The sequence below is a fragment of the Symphodus melops genome (assembly GCF_947650265.1).
Source record: "Symphodus melops genome assembly, chromosome: 11".
Lineage (NCBI taxonomy): Eukaryota > Metazoa > Chordata > Actinopteri > Labriformes > Labridae > Symphodus > Symphodus melops.
Window position 1 is genome coordinate 20,819,756 of NC_136701.1, and position 19,923 is coordinate 20,839,678.

Below are 19,923 nucleotides of genomic sequence, written 5' to 3' on the forward strand. Positions count from 1 at the left end.
ATGTGTTGTGTGTGTTTTGAAGAGTAGTTGATGCCTTCAGCATGATCACAACGTTTTTTTAATTCATCACCAATAAATGTCATGGCTATTGTCAGACGAGCCCAGCGACTTTGATAAAACAGAGGACTTGTGTGCAGTTGAACAGGTAACCCGTGCTTTTTTTATTTTTTGTCACGTGGCCCAACTGTCGTAAACACCCCCGCCCACCCACCCAAGAAGATAAAACATTCATTTCCTGACTGATGAAACAATAAGCTGTTCAGCAAATTAATAATGATTTTCAGCGTCTTGAAGGAGTCTATTTTGAAATCTGTCTTTACCAAGGTCAGTTTCAGGGCAATAAACAATGTCGACAGTTCCGGAGCAAATATTCCTTTCATATTCACGATAAAAATGAAAATTTTAAAAGAAAAATCTTTTCTTTTTTTTTTTAAGAAGAAGAATTTGTTCAAAACATGAAATGTCTGACAGTGATTTCCAAAAGCCGAATTAAAAAAAAAAAAAAAAAAAAAAGCAAATGACTTGATAAAAAGGAAAAATTGTTTTAGATTCTTTGGAAGAACTTTAGGCTTTGACAACATTCATTTTGTGATGAAACCTCGACACAAATACTATTGTGTAAATAATTCCCTCTAAGTTTACTCTTTGCTCAGTGCATACCGATGTACCTTGAGTAAGACTGCACAGCCCTAACATTTTGGCTGCTGTGAGTGCTGTTTACTGGCACAAGGCTTAAAAAACTCCTCCTGAAGCCAGGATAGAAGCAGAGGAAACACAGCACTCTTTCTCTGTGAAAGAGTTTGAAAAGTTACAGTACACTCTGCTAGTTTGTTTTCATTTTCTTAAACCCTCTTTAGATAGTTTTCCCCTTCAGCGAGGCAGTGATCTCACCATGACTTGTAGAAAACCATATGAGCGGCGGGGTGAACTGAGGACACACATGCACCTTGGCAAACATACAACTTTGCTATTAGAATCCAGGATACATTTTTCACATCAGTTGAATGCCTGGGCCTGCCGTGTGTGTTTAGAGAGGGAATGCACATTCACTTTAAATGCTTTTTCGATGTAATTTAAAACAAATTGAGCATTTAGCATTCTTTATTTCAAACAGATATAGTGCAGTGCTGATCTAAACTTTTACTTCCAAAAATCATCTGCGCTTGTCCCGACACGACTTGTGATCCCGCTGTTACCTTATATCCGGGTCTTACAGTTTCTCAGAAAGAAGACTTTTAATGAGAAGCTTTTAAACCAGCAGTGTAAATATCAAACAATAAACAGTTCCATTCCCTTCACCGGGAGGGTGAAGTTAATGGAAACATATACAGAATGCACACTACTGGACTGTGTTTGTACTGTATATACTGTGTATCTATGAAAACATCAGTATGAGAGTTCAAAACAAGTGACAGCTAGAATTTAAAAATGAAAAGCTTTAAACTGGCATCACAAAAATGAGAGTCTATAAATTCTTGTTTATGAGTAAACACAAACACAACAGGCTTGTCCTGGGGCAAAGTGTGTCACAGACGGTCCATCCGCGATGCACATCAATTCTTTGAATGATAAACACACATCCGTCTTTATCAAGAGACTTTAATACGCATGTATTGCAGAACTTATAACGCAGCTTATATGAGATGTTTCTATGTTTCTCACTGAAACAAAAGCTCCGTGACGGCAGCATGGTACATTCGCAAATACTTATTCAGTCTCAATCTGTGCTTTCATTACACATTCCTGTGATACTTGCAGGGAGGGGAGATTTACAAAACAGAAGTCCTCTTAAAAACTGAAGAACTTGTCCTAAACTTTTGGACTTTGTCTCTTTTCAACGTCTCAGAGACATTTAAGACGACGTTTGAATGGACTTATTTTCATGAACAGTCTGCTGTATTGTGAGTGCCAATATACTGACGAAGAAGAAAAAAAAAAAAAAGGAGGGGGAGAGTATTTCAAAATTCCTGCTCGATGAATTGAAAAATTGAGCCAGTCGACGCAAATGAGAAGAGAAGCTGTTGTGGAAGTCTTTGTTAAGCGTTATGGATGCCTGATATTTGTCTGACTGGTTGCAACATTAAATCTTGGTTAAATGATCACCTCTTTAATAAACCGGCCACATTTTTCCTCCTCTTACACAAGCCATATTATTTTCCATCCCTTCCTTATAGCTGGAGGGAAATCCCCTTAACTCATCATCACAACGTTTATTTGTTGAAGAAAAGCAGCTAAAGGGGGAATTGTCTCATGAATTACAAACGACACTCTTCACGTTTTCTCAATAGGTCTCACAATTGTGTTATTAGTATTTTCAAGAATTAAAAAAAAAAAAATACATCATGTGAAGCGAAGCATGTTATGTGTGAAAAGGGGCTTTGTGGGTATAAGGATGTAAGCCAGTTAGCCAGGAGGCAGCTAGCCTGCCAATTATTTCTTTTAGCAAAAAAAATCTTGTAGGCTAACAAATCAACAAGGTGGCAACTACTCGTTAATTTATTTCATTATTATTATGAATGGATGTGATTGAAAAGCACACATATTTAATTCCAAATAATATGAGGCTTCAGTTTAAAAAAAAGTTTTTTTAAGGTTGCCATGGTAACTAGGGACTCTAAAGTGGTATTAAAGGTGCAATATCTGTAAAACAGCAATCTTTGCAGTAAAAATCAGGTGAGAAACTTTGTGTGGTGTGTCTTCATAAAAATAAAAAAAAATCTTTAAGCTGAAAGTCTCTGACAGGCTTAAAAGACTTACCATCAGCTCTAAACATGAACAACAGAGTGCTGTCTCAGTTGGAAATCACATCATTAGTTTTGGAGGGAATATATTGTTGTAAATGCAGCAATCCTTCAACCCCCCTTCCAAAAAAAAAAAAAACCCCAAGAAAAACCAAGGAAAAAAAACAACAAAAAAACCAGGAGGGTAAAGTGTAAACAGCGTGCGAGACAAAAAGGCCAAGCAGTTAACAAGCAGTGTGACATTCTGGACTCAATCCACAAAGTGGCTCGTTATATCGATGGATCTCTACTGCACTCCCAAAATGGCTGCCAAATATGTTCAACTGGGGTAGAAAAAGTGCCAGGACGGACTCAAGTGCATATTCTCAAAGTTGTTGTTGTACTGTAAAAGAGCCTAGCTGGCATATACAAGTACAATTTCTCATTTGACTTGATCAGAAAACTCCACATGAACTGCATGCTTGGATTGTATACATGTTTCTCTGCATTACTAGTGACTCCTGAAACTTGCAACAAAACGAACACATTTAAACTAAGACTGTAAATGAAAAGAGAAATCACTTTTAACAAAGGATAAACATCACAAAATGAAGTAACAATATGAATCGGAAAAAAAATGACAAGTTCTTTCCTAGTTCTCCCGTCCACCACACTCAGCTGTCCACTAAACCACGAGAGCAGCACAATCTTTTCAAGAGAGTTCTGTTGAAGCAACATAATGAAGATATATTTATAAATTTAATAATGTAGGTTATGGGGCAACAGGATGACCCAGTAAAAGCCTGGTGAACATGGCACGATGGTGTGGGAATAACAACAACCAGAAACGTGGCATTGCGGAGGCTTCACAGAGATCTCTCTTTCTTGGCTATTTGGGCAGCAGAGCCTCGCTGCGCTTAAAAAATTATTTGGAAAACTGACCTGCCATCTGTGTGCATCTACTGCACAAGATGATTGTTTGTTTTTTTGGCTTTTTTTTTGGCTTTTTTTTTGTTACAAGTCCCTTCCAAAGAAGTACTAATTACATTAGTACAGCACGGTATCCTTACACTGTTACCCAATCAGGTGGGAGAAATGTGAGAAAGAGTGACAGAAAGAGTGCATCGCTTGGAAAACATTTGAAAATGAAATGCTACGGAGTACAGACACATTATGTCAGTTTGGTAGTCAATAATAGATTACTGAATGTGAAGAGGGAGGGCAGCTACAGAGGACGAGTGAAGGATGGTGAAGCGAGAAGAAAATTGGGATTGATTGCTGAGTGTGGATTAACTGAACACCTCACACCCCCCTATGCCTTCATCTGAGAAGGTCTGCAGTTTATCTGCTGGGTCTCCTTCAGATAATAATGAGTTCCTTGGTCTGCAGACATGCTCTTAAATATTCATTAGTCATGGGTGGGTTTTAAACCGTGACACAGAAAGCGGGCAAATGGCGATGGCTGGAACACAGCGAATATTAATATACATGTGGAATATATTCATATAAATTCTCATTAACTGAGATGAAACTGGGCACCTGATACTCTGCACTACAAACACTCCCATGGCATATAATGGCTGTCTCTCACTCAGCAGCTCCTGTACACCTCTGTGCTGATAAAAACGAGAGTTTTTGACATCAAGCCGTGCTGAGAGCTCACTCACACACAAGACAAGTACTCTCCAATTCATCAAACAATAAAATGTCCAAAAATACAGGTATTAAACTGGCGTGGAGTTTCTTTTCACATGAAGGGCATTCCATCCAGGCTTTGTGACAACATCATTTACACTCTACTCACCCACATGCAGCCTGCCAATCAATATGCTCCAGTTTTAAGCACAGATTTGTGATCATGCACTGCTAAAAATCAAAGTGAAATGTTGCATTTGTGCGGCAGCGCTCAGCTCTGTGTGCTCTCCAAATGTGTCCATTCAGAAAACAAATCATCCTGTGCAGCCGCCAATTACATAACCGAGCCTATAGGATAGCAGCGCATTACGTTGTGGAGAGATATTCTGAATGAAGGCGGTGGGGGAGTGGAAGTGATCACAACAAAGTGTAAAATGATGAACGCACTCGTACGTGGTTCAATCTACACATATAGAAACACAAACGCACAGGTGCACATCCACAGACCGTTTGGGCGCCGGACGCAGCGCTGCGCTCTCACGCAGCCTCCTCTTGTGCCAAACCCCGGACCGGCCTTCTTGTTTGTGTCTCCTCACAGACCAGCTACAACCTCTGACTTAAGTTATGTGTTAAAGCACAGCTTTAGACCTGCACACAACTTCATGGGCTAGAGGCGAGTCTATCGCCATTAATCACAACGTGTTGTTTGGTATAGGGAGAAAAAAATACCAGCGGCGCGTCTTACGGCCAGAAGAACACGATGTATTCCTCTCGTTATCTGACAAAGCCACCGCTTTGGGACAACATCTGTTTGCCACACACACACACACTCACATACGCTCTCCGTCTCTGTCCCTTTCCCAGTCTGTCACGCACGCGCGCAAGGACAAATGAAGCCCTAAAGAACAAAACTGACATGTTGCTCCGGCTCAACTCCCATGGTTGCCTCAGAGAATATCGGACAGGCATTGCTCCATTATTTTTCTATTGCGCTAACACATGAAAGAAAAAAAAAGAAAAAAAAAACATTTTTTTTTAAAACTTTATCCAACAAATTAAGTATATCATGTTATCTGATAAGCAGGAGCAAAAGAATCACAAGATGCGCATTCATATTTTGCAACAAAGCGTCTCAAAAGGCACGTAAGCAAGCGTCTCTTGCAACTTTAATTACACCAGAGCATGGCCCCATATCTAGGCCACCCTTTCCCAAAAAAACATCCTCACATCGCATCACACACTGTGAGCTCCGACTTAAAGCGGATTCCGGCGATTTAAAGTGATCATTCATTTTTTGGGAGAAATATGGCACACACACACACACACACACAACATCAAAAAAAAAATCCAGAGCAGAGTGCCACTGGATCTGGTTCTGATTTAGCCTACGTTTTTTAGAAAATGAACAAGCAGTATTGTTTTACCTTCGCACAATGATCTCAACCACCCTGCCTGAGCATAATGTAACCCCATCTCATAAATGCCACGCCGTATTGATATTAATTCATAAAAAATGTAGGCTAGACATCTGTCTGAGTAGAAACGCTGTGCAGCCGCTGCTGTAGCGAGATTGTGAATTTCAAACATCGAAACCCTCTTTGAGGCAAGTTACACAAACTGAAGCGCATTTAAGAAATTACAGTTTGTACTAAGAGTGTATAGTTGTGGTTAATTTCAATGAAGAAACCCCGTTCCCTCTGATTTAAATAACTGACCTAAAAGCCAAATGCGCACGTCGGCTTGCCACAGTTGTTCCGGGGCTAACAGTGTGTAAAATGTGAAGCAGCAGCAGCAGCCTGCGAGCATCGCTGATTGAGAGAAACAGACCTGTGAGTTACACACTTTGACCACTGTATTGTTCTCAAGTGTCCCCTGGCCGGTTCACGGCCAATTCCGAAAGTAAAAGGACTAAAAGGTACAGTAAAAGGGGGCATGTTGAGAATAATGACAGAAGGGAAACTTGCGTCATGGCAGAGGCAGGCAGGCAGCGCGCTGTTGTAGCCGAATAAATGGACAACAAAAAAAAAACCCTGGAAGCCTAAAACCTGAGCCCCTCTAACATGAGGGACATTTCATTTGGTACGCCAGCTTCATATTTATCCAATGTCTGCAGAAGACTTAAGTTTCCAATAAAAGAGCTTAATATTTGGTGGATAAATCCTGCCACAACTACATGGAAGTCAGAGGTATTTCATGCATATGAGGCAAAAGTCAACGCGAATGTTTTAATCGCTCGCAAAATAAATGTCTCTCCTGTAATACTGTATAAGCATTAAACATATAGTAAGGACCCATCCCCTTTCCTACTTTTCTCAATTTCTTACCTGCACTTCGAAGCTTGTCAAAAGTGGCCGACAGCGTTTCCTCGGCTCCCCCTAATTTTCCCCCGACGAAGCGCGTACAGTTTTATTTTTTCAATATGTTCCTTTTACTTTGTTTCATTTCTCACTTCCATCTTCTTTTCATCTCATCAATAAACACACGCTGCAGCCTACCTTCATAGAGCAGCTCGGTTCAAGTGTGCCCTCCCATTTTTTAACTATACATCGAGTACTTTGAGGGGTGGTGAGGGGTGGTGGTGGCGGAAGGGGGGTGGGGGGAGGGAGGGGGGCACGCAGGCACGCCTTTTCACTTAAAGCTGCTATTGGAAGAACAGGGCACTGTCTTGGGTTGGATCACGAATCCGTCAACATTATGGTGCCCCAATCGCAGGGCGCACGGTGGGGCGGTGAATCCGGCTCCATTATGGCTGTGTGGAAGTGGTGGGAGTTATAGTAATAGTAGTTGTTGTAGTAGTAGTAGTGTTCCTCCTACTCGAGGTGTTAGAAGTTAGCTCCGGCCTCAGCAGCAACACATAAATGTCAAAAAAAGGATAGGAAGTCAAAGTGTGTCACGAAACCTAAAGGGGATCCGATTTAAAAAAAAATAGAAAAAAAAGGGTTAACTGTGGTGTTGCACAGGAGCAGGATCTTTCACTTCCCCCCATAAATCCGACTTTTCTCATTTAATTAGTATATATTTTTATTGTTGTGTGGGCTAAGGTGTCCTCTGCTCAGAGTGTCAGCGTTCACAATTGTGAATGAACTCACATTTATTCCCAGTCTTGATCAAAAGGACGGGGGGAATTGTCAGTTATGTGTCCATCATGCGTCTGAACTTTGCATTGGACGCCTCCTCTGCCAGTACAGAGAGCCAGCTGCGCCGCGCTCTCTCATTGGACAGCAGCGCCGTCAATCATCCAAGGCACCAACAAGCTAGATTGTCTGCCATGTCTTCTACTTTCTACGCATTTCTATTTTCTCATTTATTTATTTTTTAACGTCCCGAGCTGACCTCGAGTTAGCGAGCGGGGGGAAAAATTCGTGTCGGTTCAGCCGGCCAATCAGATTTAGTACAACGTTCGCTTTTTTCTCTTGTTGTTGTTGATTTTTTTTTTGTAATTATACAGCGCCTTAAGATATATTCTGGCTAGCACAGAATAAAACAGTAATGGGTCATGTGGGATCCCCCCCGCGCCCACCGCCTTAATGCCCCCTCCCTGTCTAGACAGTGACAGGTGTGCGTGTGTGCGTACACGCGAGTCTGTAGTTCAGAATAATGAGCACGCGGAGGCCAGTGTCTAATAGATACTTCAATATACTGTATTATTCATGTGTAGTTTTCGAGCAAGAGGATGTTCAGTGTAAACAGCTCCTCGTCTTGATAGACAGGCTCTGACTGACAAAGAGGTCAACTGAGGTTACGCTCGAGCAGCCCGTCTGATAAACCGTCCTGCCTCGCGAGCTCCTGCACGCGTCTACTGGGTGTTAAAAAGTCTCTCTCTTTAAAAAAAAAAAAAAAAGAGCACCCTTGAACTTTGGTTTCATAGCCCTCTACAGTTTATACAGGAGGAGGGGGGGCAGAGGTGTCGCTTCAGACAATCGCCATCTCTCTCAGGCTGGGTATAGCTCCATACGGATATTGTTGTGTGGGCTCAGTGGTGAGCACCCAGGGCACTCAGTTGACTGTGTGCGCCATCTGCAGGAATGAGATGAGGATTAATACCGCGGGTTCAACGGAGGACACCCTTCCGTCACTGCTTTGACCTACATTAACCAGGAACACCACAGGAACACCGCCACCGGCCTTAATGCGCCGCTCTGCAGTCCGACAATAAAGCCCGCATCCAAAGTGCTTTTAATATTCATTGAAAACATCTGAATTATGTCATTACAGGAATCCCAAACTGACCCCGCGTATCCTTATACGCACGCGCTTGATTTACATGTTTCAGCCGGCAGCACGTGCACGAAGGATTCAACGCGGAGAACATTTTGTTTCAGTGGAGCCATTAAGAGCTTTACATGTTTGGCTTTTTTCCCCTTGGACGAAGCCCTTATGTTGTTGTCACCATGACCAACATTATTTAATAAACAGACTTGAAATTTGCGTAATTTATTTCTTCCACCTTTTACTTAAAATAAACATAAAATATTTCAAAAATTCTCCGCATTATTTTTTTTCTCTAAAACCTCCACAACTCGTACTCATATTTCAAAAAAATGTCCAGCGAAAAATATGAAATTAAACCCATTACATAACCATACATATTCCTATTTCATAATATAGTATAATAAAGGAATAATACATTGCAACAAACAAACATATAGGCTAGAGTGTATAAGCTGTTTTATAAATGTTATCATTTTATAGCCCTCATTGAAAGTTACTTAAATTGAACAAAATAATAAAAAAATATAGATTTGACATATCCTTCCTGAGGATTGTGAAAAGACTAAAACTGACACAAAGCAATTTTTTCATGAAGTTAAAACACAGTTCAAATAAAAATATAGCTTGTATTTGCAGTTTCAAAAAAAGAGAAAGAAATTCAATTAAAAATATGAACATGTTTTTTTTCCGCTCTAGCTGCACAACAGTTCACTCACTTCATTCAGTGCAACTAAAGCTGAGCTGAATAGAGATTTAACAGAGGGAACGAACTGTGGGATAATACATTTCAAGGCCATCCAATAACAAAACTGTTTTTTGAGAAAAGTTCATATTTTCTTTCATGAAAGTGACAGGTTACAGATTACCAAAGTATATTAAAACATATTTTAACTTCATCTTCAGCAAGATTTGTACTGTGTAAAAATTTGCCAAATTTCTCTGGTTACCCAACACAGACTAAGCTGAATATTTGGGAGGAGGTAATATAGGTATTTTATGATTCATTCTCATTAATTATTTCACTGATCAACACAAAAGTAAAAATAAATATTTTGAATAAGTAAAAATTCTGATTTAATTGACCTTAATTTTCTGTTTGAGATACGTGCCATGATTGTTAAAAAAAATTTTTAACTTTTAATTTGTGATATTTAACAAACAAAAAATCATTACCACAGCTTCAATACACTCAATGATAAAAGAGAAAAATGGCAGGTCCAGTCAAGTGTCAGCAACCTGAAATGTCACCAACAGAGGGCAGCAATAAGACGTCTGTCCATTGAAACTTGTTCATTTATTTATTTGTTTATCCATTCACTGTCATGTTCCCCTATTCAATTACAGCAACAATGTCCGAGTGTCACAAGCTGTGTAGTATTTTACAGTGACATAAGATCATAATGTCCATGTCAATCTTGATCTTTCTAAACTTACAAAACGTAAACTGCACATAAGCGAAGTGAAATGGAAGTTAGCCTGCATACGAAGAGATCAAATCAAGGCCACCAATCATCTGAAAGTACTCCAATGTAACTCGTTTTAGCTTGGGTTTGAGGTTCAGATTCTTCTACAGACAAACACAAGTCGAAGGCTAGCATCGTCCTTCTGTATTTCATTGAGTTTTTATTATATTGTGCTCAGTGAATGGCCCACACCGGCTATTCATTTCACAGACAGTCTAGACATCTCATAACAGGCTGGATGTGCAAACTGGTTTATAGCAGGGGGAGAATTAGTTTTTATTTGATTTGCATTGCAATTCAAATTATATTTCTGTTCAGGATATTCTTAGCAGCTCACACTCTAATGTGTGCAAATAAAACATGGCTTTCTCAGGAGTTTTCTTTGCGTTCTTTCTTCATTTTTAACAATCCTTCAGGTTTGAACACTCACACAGCTATAGTCCATAATTCACTTCTGATTAGCACTGAAACTGGGAATAAAATCACTCCATTTAAATATCTTATAAAATGATACGACACATCAAAGTGCTGAAAGGAACACAACCTTAAATGAATACCAAGGCTTACTTTGTATAACTGACATCTGCTACTCATGACGAGCAGCGTGGCGTGGCTGCTGACCCACCTCAACATTAAACACACTTTACCTAAAACAGTAAGTAACGCCAGTCACCAAAAATACACTATACTCCATAACTATCTTCTCACAGCTTCAACACAGAAAATCATAGTTCTTTCCTCGAGGCTTTCAGAATACATTTGTTCTCTTTATACAGTACAAAGCTGTGAATTCCTCTTAGCTATCCAGGCGTGAACAAAGTGAGACACACCTTGATACTCAGCCCGAGTTTATCACTTAATTGGTGATGACTCGATGTCAAATGCATCCAAATATAAACACCGGCGAGCTGTTACAACAGTGCCATCTACTTCCTCATACTTTGCCTCTCACATAGTTTCAGCTTTAAAGAAACAGCAACAGCACGTGACAACTTCTACGTGTCATCCTTTGTTACCTTTTATGTTTTGGAGACTTAAAATAAATGACCATTAAAGTTTAAATAGCTAACAAGCCACACAGAGCTGATAACATTTTGTAAATGCACAGGTAGGTTTGCGACGCGGAGAGATACTCGCCTCTCATCTTCAAAACTGTTTGCAAGGCAGATGGTTGACAAGTACAGACAATAAGAGAGCTTTGTTAGCTTTTCTCTCACTTTTTAGGCTACTTGGTCTTTGCTCTTAATTTGTCAGTTATTGGGCCTAAAATAACTTTATTTTGTGGTTGAGCAGTATGTCTGTGACAACATTAGTGTTACATGTTTCACTGATACTTGCAAGACATGATCACAGACGAGCCAGCAGTGACAGAGGATAGGACTCTTCACGTGCTGAGTTTTTTTTTTCTCTGTTCCTTTTCGGTCTGTTCTACTGTTTTTTTAACCGGGTGTTATCAGACTGCAGACATTGTGCAAAAAAAAAAAAAAAAAAAAAAAAAAGAAGACGCTTTTTTTCAGGTTGTACATGTGTGAGGTGAAAGAGACACCAAGGCTCGTTATCGTGTTTTACAGAGAGCAGAACCAACTGTTCAGTGGGTAGGATGGTATTTGAATTGAAGGATTTTAGGCTGGGTCTAAAAAGGAAAAACAAAAGAAGTAGAATTTTCAGTAAAATCACTTCACATGACACAAAGTAATCAGAAACAACGCATCCAAAACTAAACACACGGAAGCTCTGTAACCTTGTGACAGAGCAGGGAATCATTTGTTTTGTTAGACAAACACACCGCCAGAATGCTGCACCACAAAATTCTGTGTGAAAAGATTTACTCTTTGTGTAGCGCTGAAGCAAAAACAAATGCAGCACTGAACATACACATGTATGTGATTCAACTCCTTTAAGGACTCCGGATTCATTTCCCCTCGTTATTTTCGTTGCTCTGTGATAAAACATCTGCAATAATGGCCGACCAAAACACAGCCTTGTTCTTGTCCCCTTTCGAAAGACATAAATGAGTTATCTCGGTGCTGTTTTTTCTGGAACACGGTCCAAGTGGTATAAATGATTAATCTGCTTCTTCAGCTCACAAGGGCTCCTGTCTGTGTCAGCCTTGTAGCTGAAATATAAGAATAACATGCCGGATCTCGACAGATCTTTCCTCATCTCACCTCTGTTTGCCACGTGCACCAAAATCTTGCATCAAACAAGTCAACAAAAGTTCAGCCTTTAATGTTAAATGTGGGCTTTCTGTTCAGATTATAATTCAAACGATATCCACGTCTTCACAGAATGCATTTTGAAGTTAAACTATCTCGAGTAATGTGATTACTTTTTATTAAGCAGAAACAAAACTCCTGTTAAGTGCTTTAAAAGAAGGAAGAACAGTGTGTTACATTTGAATTGATTCTTGTCTTTGTTACTAATGTAAACCAGTTCCTTTGAGTTTAAAAAGACCACAATGATTGAAGCTGGATGAACACAAAGTATTTGCAGAGGAGTGTCTGCAGGAGACACCATTTGAGTCATTCTTTTTTCTTTTTTTTCTCCCCTTTTTCCATCAATGTGTAAATCATGACAGAATGTAAAATACCATGACAACCATGCTTTCATGCATGACCTGATGATGACATGGTTCCTCATTCAAGAATAGGATTGCAGACAGCTTCAATGAAAGCCTTGGGAAGCTCATCAGTTGGACATGGTTTTTCTTCCAGTGTGTAAATTCCAGGTGTGAGCTGGAGAAAGTGTGTGTGTGTGTGTGTGTGATTCTTACTTCCCTCCAGGAGGGCAGGGACATCCATCCTTCAATGCCTGCTCCGTCAGAAGCTCGGCCAAGACCTTGAATGACCGTTCAGGTGAGCGGCTGGCAGTCAGAGCCGTGGCAGGTGGCGGTGGGCATGAGGAGGAGTGTCAGAAATTCAAAGCTCAGACTGTGACATCCTCCCATTTGTCCTGCTGTCAACTGCTGGGAGCATCAAGAGGAAGACTGCTCTCTATTTCTGCACATGGCTGGTGCTGACACACACAGCCTGACACAATTACAGAAGGTTGACCTCTTGTATTTCTCAGCAGCATTAGTTTTCAAGTATGCCTTCTGACTGCGAACCCTCCATCCAAAGCTTGAAACTTATTTAAACTATCTATCTATCTATCTATCTATCTATCTATCTATCTATCTATCTATCTATCTATCTATCTATCTATCTATCTATCTATCTATCTATCTATCTATCTATCTATCTATCTATCTATCTATCTATCTATCTATCTATCTATCTATCTATCTATCTATCTATTGACACTTCAACATTCAGTGTTCGTTCACTACAGTCACACTGAAGTAAACGATCTAGACATTTCATCTCAGGCGCTGTACATTAATTGTAGAGAGTAAAAAACAAACGAAAAAAGAAAACTTAAAGGACAGTTTGAAAGTTCAAAACAAGGAGAAAAAAAAATCAGCAACATGAAATGCAACAGAGAGCAGAAGAAAATCATCATGAAAATATTTTTAAAATGATACACTGGATACAGATGTGTGCTCCAATTGTAGTCAAAAAACAAAACAAAATGACTGGTTGTGATAAAAATGTAGACAACAGGGAGCTGGGAAACCTAACGGTTATGTCGTAGACCACTTGTACGGAGGCTATAGGCTTGGGTTCGAATCTGACCTCGGCCCCTTTGCTGCATGTCGTCCCCAACTCTCTTCAACCAACATTTTCCATCTTTGCTCAGCTGTCCCATCCAATTAAGGAAAGAATATGACTTTACATATAACACCTACTGTGGGTTAATGCTTCATCAGTACAATGATCATCAGAAGGGAAAGTTGTACACCAAAATGGCCAACAATGTGCCCATGGTGCCAGATTTCTACAGTCTCTTTGTGAAGCCATGTGCTCAGCAGTAATGTTGACTCTGTTCTGTTTAAGGTTTCCAGTAAACAGTGACAGTGTGAGAGTAGCCAGCATACAGACCAGAGCCTGCAGCTGAAACAGCACTATTGAATCCAGCTATAATTCATCTTATTGTCAACAGATGTTTTCTCCCAGCTGTAACAAATCCAAACGTCAAAGAGCGTGTTTTAGAGGACTGCTCGTCTGGATTCATGAAACGTATAATTGTATCATTAGTGCCACAAAATCACTTACGAAGAAAACTATTTTGACAAGTTGTCGTTAGTTTTGTACCAAGTAAGAATTTGAGTCAATTCTTGTAGTGCTGATTTTTTGCCAGGAGATGGCGTTAAGCTCCAGATAATAACACAGCAGGTTTTCTTTTGAAATCGACCTCAGCAAACCGTGAACTCCGTCATCTCCAGTACCAAGGTTGCAAGTTTAACAACAAGGATGATGAAACTCAACACACAAATGATTTGGAGTATTTACTTGATAAAAACTATCTGTGGCTTGGAGTGAATAAAAAAAGAGGCGGAGCAGCCTTGACTAAACATTACATATAAATACATCATATTTAACTTTGCTTTCACATTAGAAGACTGTCTCACTCAATCGTAGATCCAGTGGATCTTTTTTACTGGTAACACTTTGGCTATGAGGTTAAGTAGGCTAAGGCACACTGCCACGTGGCGTGTGGTTGGCGAGGTGAAGATGTTTAGCCCACTGCTGGCAGCGATGGGAGAGGAGGAAGCTGCCTTCCAGTCAACACTCGGGGACTAAAACTTGAGCTTCTTCCTGGCATGTGTCCTGACGAAACCTCACGCATGTATCTGAGAGAATGTCAAACCACAAATTCCTTAAATCTGTGCCACCTTGTGTGTATAATTATAGTGTTCCAACACCGCTCAGTTCGACACTATTTTAAAAGCAGACGTTCAAACACAGAGTCAGGTACTGCTGGTTTATCGTTATGAAGGAACATGGAAACGTTTAAAGGTTCGAAACTAAAGAAATAAAAAATAAACTGAACTTCCTCTCAGCAGCTCTGTTTCTCCGAGGGTGAATGCCAGCTCTATCATTACATGCTGCAGTGGACAAGTGCATTTATTAGCAGGCTAGGAATTCCCCAGCTGCTTATTAATTAGACAGCTGAGCATTGCTGGGAATAATCATTAGTGCAAGCTAGTGAGCTAGTGTTAGTCGGAGAAGTACCTGCTTTATCACTGTGCCTAGTGTCATTTCACCAGGCAGCAGACCGCACGCACCGACAAGTGGGAGCAAGGTGGCTCGGCTTTACATTCTGCACAAGTTAGGCAGTTCAAATTGTCGTGCTGTCAGTCTGGTTGCGACTGTTGACTAAATGTGTCGTCATTTTGACTCTGTTGGTGTTTGATCTTTTTGACCTCGAGACATAATCAGCTTAAGATTTCCTCCATGTCAGGGTGCAGGCATCACGTATAACATTAACATGCTGTTCTCCTCAGCCTGGTTCGCTTCCTCCGGCCGCTGGACTCCAGGAAGGATGTTCATCTTCAGTCAGATAACTTGTCAGTGTATCTGTGATGAGACACGTGTAATATCTTCATCATACAGCATGTTGGTGGAGTCAAATCAGTGGGCTCAGCTGAGACGCAGGCTGAAGCACTGTGAGCTTAGTCCGAATGATAAAGACTTATTGTTTGAAATGACTAAGACAGAGTCTGACCAACCCGATAAGATGACGATGAAAAGGCTTTTCACAAACCTGTCCAGCTCATGATTGCATGGTTGTGGTTAAACACACGTCACACAATGTCCTGTGCTTTAGTCACGTAAACAGCTTTTCTTTTCAAGAAGCTTCTCAAAAGGATTTTCATTGTTCCCAACTGACTCATCTGTAATGTGGCATGCTGGTACAAGTAGGCACCTTGAGACTGACTCTCGAAGCTGGAGAAAAAAATAATGTCTCCACCAGCACAAGTGACATGCAGGCTGAAGCAAAGTCTGTATGCTGTCCAAACCGTTAGCAGAAATGTTTTCTTTTAAAGGCCTCGAAAAACACTTTTTTTTTTTTCAACAAGCTTTTTACTTTGAGCAAAGGAGAGCTGTCTGAAATAAAACACTTCCCTCATACATTCTACAGTTTGGATCATCTCACAGACCTTTACAAATGCCTTTATTTGTCTGAGGATTGTAAAGCTAAACTGGGAAATGTAGACATTTATGTATGCGCACGATTCAGGATAAAGCGATGTTGTGATGGCAGTACGGTTGTTTTAAACATGTTACCAGCCTCCTGCAATGTAAAATGTAATTTTCCACATTCACACTGTCCAGCTGAACGACGCAACATGTTTTTTTTTTGTTTTTTTTTAATGGTCTAAACAACAAATGGAGCTTAAATTTGAAGGATTAAGGTTGTTTATTATCCCAAAGGATTTTAGATTTTTTTGTGGCTGTCTCTACTGATCTCAGATCAATACACAAAAGCCACATTTTCTTTATGCCATGTTCACAGTGACACAACAATGTCCCAAGAGCCACACATTCCCAAGCTTTAACATATCAGTGTGGAGTGAAAGCATTGATCTGATGGAGGAATAAAAAACAAGGACCTTTTCCCTGTGCTCACTCCTTTTTGCCTGAAAGTACCTCTAGCAGTTTTTGTTTCGCATCCATTCTGTGCAAATGTAAACGTGACCTTTCTGAGTTGCAGATGATTATACATTTCAAAAGGACAAAAACAAAGAAAAGAGTGGAACATAAGTTTTAGGTGACCTGCAAGTTAAGGGAGCATAAACCACAATAATGAGGAAAGCAGTCAGAACTCTGTCTCCTGTGTGATCATGATTACATACTTACCCTCCCATTCTTTCCTCAGCTGAACGGGAGCAGGTGCACAGCTTGACTAATATGAGCAAACAGACCCCTAAGCCTGCTCTAGAGCAAGCATACAGACCATGTCAAAGCAATATGGCTTCAATCCTCTCGGGAACAAATGCTATGTTGATGAGCCAAATCAGTGAACATCTGCCTTGGGACACCAAAACATCCAAGGATCCAACCTGGAGTCTGTTTCCTGAGGAACTCACACATGCTACCTGGTACTCACCACTCGGCCTAAAAGACAGTTCACTCCAAGAAAGCATGCAGTGACATCCATGTTGTAAAACTGAGAGCATGCTGCCAAAAACCTCTTTTCACAACAGCTACAGAAAAAGTGACACTTCTGAAAGTGAGCAGCGTGCAGACACCTGTGGGTGTCTGTTGGCCTTGACGGCTCAGAAATGGTCTCGGTTTTAATGCCAGCAGAGTATTTTTGGAAACGGGAGAGGGAGATTCTGCAAGGTGAAAAACCAACCAGACGAGTAATGTTTGATGATGATGATGATGATGATGATGATGATGATGATGATGATAAGATACTCCAGAATAACTTCACTCAATGAACGTTTAGGGAACAATTTACAGGTCCACACATGTTTTGTCATTTTCAATCAAAATGACACTTCCAATTGTGAATATTTCTCCTGACCAACTGAAAAGTCATCTTGGAAAAAAGCATATTCAATATATGGTACTTTGAATACTGCGGTTATAGTGGTACTGCTAAAGATAAATCTCGCCTCTTTTGGCTCATCAGCCCCATGATCTGGATGTTCTGCTCGGGTTCAGTCTGCTCAGATGACCAGCAACTTGTCCTTGGCCTACTTCTCGATCAGACGCATAAAAATCGTGCCAAAAGACTATCGTCCTCCAGCAAAGCAGCACAGGAGAATGGAGACATCATATATGTGGGTGAGTGCTCTCCAGATCTTACAAAGACGTTTTTGTAATGTTGTGAATGTACATCAGTGGACAAAAAAAATAAATAAAAAGGCTCTCGCCGTTAAAGCTCGTCCACAGGGAGAGATTTTTCTCTTCTTCCTGCATGATGTATTTTTAACTGCATGTGCTTGTAAGTGCGTTCCTGTGTGGGCGGAGGGTTTGTGTGTTTAAGACTTGTTCCTCATTTACATAATTAACATCAATATTAGGCTGTTTTCCTGCCACTCAGGTTCTGACAGTTTCATAAGAATAATTAGAAGTTGGAGGAGGTGAAACTACTTTAAATGTGAGCACAGATCTCCCTGCTCACTCGAGAGCAGAATTACATAATCCTGTATACAGGTCATCCATATTAGGATCCTCTTTTGAGGAAAAAAGTGTGTAGTACTTGCAGCTGCGTTTAGTATAGAGCCCCAAACTAGAACAACGTCGCTTCATTACGTTTGAAAACTCAAATGTACCACGAACACTCTTAAATGTACATAAACAGTCATGATAGTCAACATATTAGCTTTCACATAAACGTGACTACGCTCCTTGTGTCCCACTTAAACATTTACACAGATAAAAAACGTTTGTTCATACATCTCTAAAGTACAACGAGACATGTTTCATCTTCATATACGGATACGATTAGGAGATCGATTTGACAGATATTACAGTTTATTGGTGAAGGAGGAAAACTGTCACAGCCATCGACAGGCAGCTGTGAAGGCTCAGGGCACGACGTGTGACGCTGTACAAATAAAGTGAATAAAAATAACAACAGAATAACTTCATCACAGATGTGATAAGTGGCTAGACTCAATTGTCTGTGACATTTACAGATCGTTTGAAAAAAAATAAAAAAAAGATATAATCTGCTGGCCTTTGTTAGCTCTGGTGTAGAGCATCAGAGCACAGGAGCCTGTCACAGTACATACACAATAATGTTATTCTGACGAGTGAAGCGCTAGAAAAGAGGAGTTCTTTTTATTTCAGGTGCTACAATTTGAGAGTCGTACATGAATGGATGCATTATTTAAGACTGCAATTCATTTAGAAGACACTAAACAGAGACTGAGTTGAATCCAAACAAAGACCAAGAGAGGACACAGTGTGCAAACAGCTGTAAGTCAGACTGGACACAGGTGTTGTAGCTATTTTTTTTAAAGGTGCAAAGAGACTCTACAAACAGAGTTTGGTTGTTCGTTCCACCACAGGGGGGCGACACAGGAGAAGAGTCTAGCTTGAGACTTTGGGCCCTGGTGTGAAGGTTGGATCAGACAGCTGTGGTTGTAGGCTGGAGGGAGTGTAGACCTGGATGTGATGGACAAGCTGTTTCTGTCATGGCAATAGCGAGGTCTGATCTTTCTGATGTTGGCCACCTTAACTGTGAGCGGATCATCAATCATGACACCTCGGTTCAATGCAGACTTTGGGGGGATGCCTTTGATTTGTACCAAGCTTCTTACTGATCTGTGGTTGCTTAGAGGGTCTGGGTGGGATGACAACGAACTCAGCGATTGAGAGGCGTTCGTTCATTCATTTGGAGAGATCAGTACAGCTTGACTAAATCCCTGCAATTCTTTTTACCATAAAGCTCCATGGTTTTGTTACGCTCTCGCTCCACTGCAGTAAGGAAACAGCACTGTCGAAGAATACACACATTTGTACTAAAAATGACCAAAAGTTGATGTCATTTTTAATGAATGACTTTAATGATACTATATCCAAATTTTAATTTCAACCAATTATTGCAATTGTTAGTATTCTTCTTCTTATTATTATTATTATAATTATCATCATTATTATTATTATTATTATACATAAGGAAATCAAGCAGGTAAAAAGAAAACTTTCTTACAGTCCTTTAGTCTTCAGATGTATTATACATGGAAATGTTAGAAGGCACTTAGAGCTAGTGGGAGTTATTAAATGTTAAATGACGGCAGTGAAATATTTCTTAAACTTCCTTTTCTGGAATCTCTGCTGAACGTCTTATTTAATTCCTGTCACATTAAACTAAGTCCAGCCTTTAACAAGCTCAAGTTATAGTTAACCAGCTCTGTGAGTCATAGGATGATGATCGGATACACAACAGCAAACACTAACAGGTATGTAATTGAAAGAAAGTGGAGTAATTAAGGTAGCCTCTCTTTTTATGTAATTACCGACGTGTGAAAGCATGGCTGCCGGTGTATT

General features: G+C 40.2%; 1 protein-coding gene across 10 annotated transcripts in view; it reads right to left on the reverse strand.

The window, feature by feature from the left end:
• zbtb20 (zinc finger and BTB domain containing 20) overlaps window positions 1–19,923 on the reverse strand; it is an 86,487-nt gene that overhangs the window by 26,428 nt on the left and 40,136 nt on the right. For 4 of the 10 annotated variants that reach the window (XM_079356213.1, XM_079356208.1, XM_079356206.1 and 1 more), the window contains exon 1: window positions 6,680–6,939. The exons of 5 other annotated variants lie outside the window; for them this stretch is intronic. The gene's annotated coding sequence lies outside the window, so the exon portion shown is untranslated. Of the gene's footprint in view, window positions 1–6,070; window positions 6,215–6,679; window positions 6,940–19,923 lie in introns of those variants that run through there. One more of the 10 variants, XM_079356205.1, reaches the window with a different exon arrangement.